The sequence below is a fragment of the Etheostoma cragini genome, chromosome 1, assembly GCF_013103735.1.
Source record: "Etheostoma cragini isolate CJK2018 chromosome 1, CSU_Ecrag_1.0, whole genome shotgun sequence".
Lineage (NCBI taxonomy): Eukaryota > Metazoa > Chordata > Actinopteri > Perciformes > Percidae > Etheostoma > Etheostoma cragini.
The window spans coordinates 300697-302967 of record NC_048407.1 but is presented as its reverse complement, the minus strand read 5'-3'; the positions used below and the strand labels follow the sequence as shown (position 1 = coordinate 302967).

Below are 2271 nucleotides of genomic sequence, written 5' to 3'. Positions count from 1 at the left end.
ACAAAAACAGTGACACTTCCAAATCTCCTTTATCAGCCAATAGTGTTGCATGCATGCACACGTATTACAAACACTTGTGCGTCTTTTTTCACTCATCAAGTGTCACATGCACACAACAAAATCCCCCCCACACACACAGATGCATGCAAAGACAGGCTTTTTTTTCACAGCTGTGTTAAGATATCAAACCCGCTAAGAGAGAACAAACACGCTGATGACGAAAGATTAGCTGGTCACAGAGGGCACCAGTACACACATGCACACACAGACTCACGTATGCAAAGCTACTGCTCAGAAGTCGAAGGATTGCAACATATTACATAATGTTACATGACTTGACCTGAAGCAGTGACAGCAGAACTTCACATAGAAACAAAGATCCTGAACAAAATACAGATTAAAGCCGAAGTAAAGGCAGAGCAGCTTTAAGTGTTTTCATACACTGTGTACACGCTGTGAGCTCCAAGAACTCAACACAGATTATAGAATTAACAGAACTCTTAAGCATTATGAGGACAGGAAGTGGGCACTTCTCCTAGAGAGGGGCATTTGTGGAAGTGCTTGGTGTTCGAGTTATACATTGATCATGTTCAACTCTATTTGGGCACTGTAAGATAATATAAGATACAACTTTATTTTCTGTCCAAACAGAAATTGTCCTTGCATCAACTGCTCCAACAATCCACAGAATAAAAATATTTAAACATTTAACATTTAAGTTTACCCTCCAGCAATTGTCAAAAAGACATCCAGACACACCTGTCCCAACAATCATGTCATAATATTTATGATTGTTATGATCCCAGTCCCTTTCTGGGTGGTGGCATGGTCAATGTGTGTGTGTGTTTCTGTGTGTACATGTGCACGTGTGCATGCGTGTGTGTATGTGTGCGTGCATATGTGCGTGTGAGTGTGTGTATAATCACAGTTTGTATTAAGTGTGGGGGGCACTGTGGTCAGTCAGTGTGTTCATATTATTTGGCAAAACGGTGACTACATTACTAAGGAATGCAACTAAGTCTTGACAAAGGAGAAGACAACATCTCAATAGCAAACATAGCATCAACTTATCCTTTGAAATCCTAACTCCTATTACCAGCTCAGTGATGCCAGTTACATAGCAACCCTAAAGCTGCCACTAAAGTAATACTTGCTTTATTCCAAACAAGTTCATTTAGCCTACTATTTAAATGGATGCTCTTTTTTCTTATATGAAAGGCTTAAAGTTTTTTGTCATGCTTTGACAGTTTTGACTGCTGACTGCAGTCATCTTAGGAAGTGTCACGTGATGTTGCTGTGACGTCTACTGTGGGTGTGATATATTTAGTTTGTGTGACAAAAAGGTTAAGCCTGTGTTATAAGAAAAAAAGAGCATCAAAATAGTACTTCAACTCTTTTTTTGAAAGAGTTGAAGTACTATTTTGATGCTCTTTTTTTATTTTTTACAAACAAGTGTTTGTAATACGTGTGCATGCATGCAACACTATTGGCTGATAAAGGAGATTTGGAAGTGTCACTGTTTTTGTCACAACGTGTATGGTCACAGTGGGTACTATGACACACACACACACATGCACACGCACACACACACACACACACTCGCGACTCTCAGACCTAGACAACGGAGCTCAGTGTTTCTCTTGGTCTCAGCAGACTTGTCCAAAGAAGCCATATGGACAAAGGAAAAAGGTATGTAGTATAATGAGTGGAGGTGAGGAGGTAAGAATATGTTACAGCACAAATCAAAAGGCACAAGGTGACAGCAGGTTAGGCTGCCATCCATTTACCAGTCAGCCAACCATCTACTCACCAAACAAGTGTTCCTGCCAGTTAGAAGGCCTGTAAACCGTTCAGTCAGCCACCGAGTGAAGAACCAACCCCCCCCTCTGAAAGCTGGCAGTCCAGAGTCTGACAGGCCCAGTGCATATTTGTAGCGCTGGGGGAATCTAAACTTTACCCAGTAAAAACACATCTGGCTTAGAAATAAAAAGCGGACTGGTCTTTGTATGCCGGGGCAGGCAGGACTTGGATCGCTGCCTTGTTTCTAAACAGGCGGGCAGAGAGGTTTAGCGGCTGAGTGACTGTTTCCAGCCCTCAGGGCGGCTGACAGCAGACCTGAGGGCAAGCCTATTCGGTTGCACCTTGAAAGTGCACTGAAATCAACTTACATTACATGATAAAATCAACAACAACAAAAAAATATATATATATATACACTCACCGGCCACTTTATTAGGTACCCCATGCTAGTAACGGGTTGGACCCCCTTTT

The 2271-nt window shown here is 41.8% G+C and overlaps 1 protein-coding gene across 1 annotated transcript in view; it reads right to left on the bottom strand.

Moving 5' to 3' along the window:
- LOC117943440 (A-kinase anchor protein 13) overlaps window positions 1-2271 on the bottom strand; it is an 84861-nt gene that overhangs the window by 48407 nt on the left and 34183 nt on the right. The window lies entirely within an intron of this gene.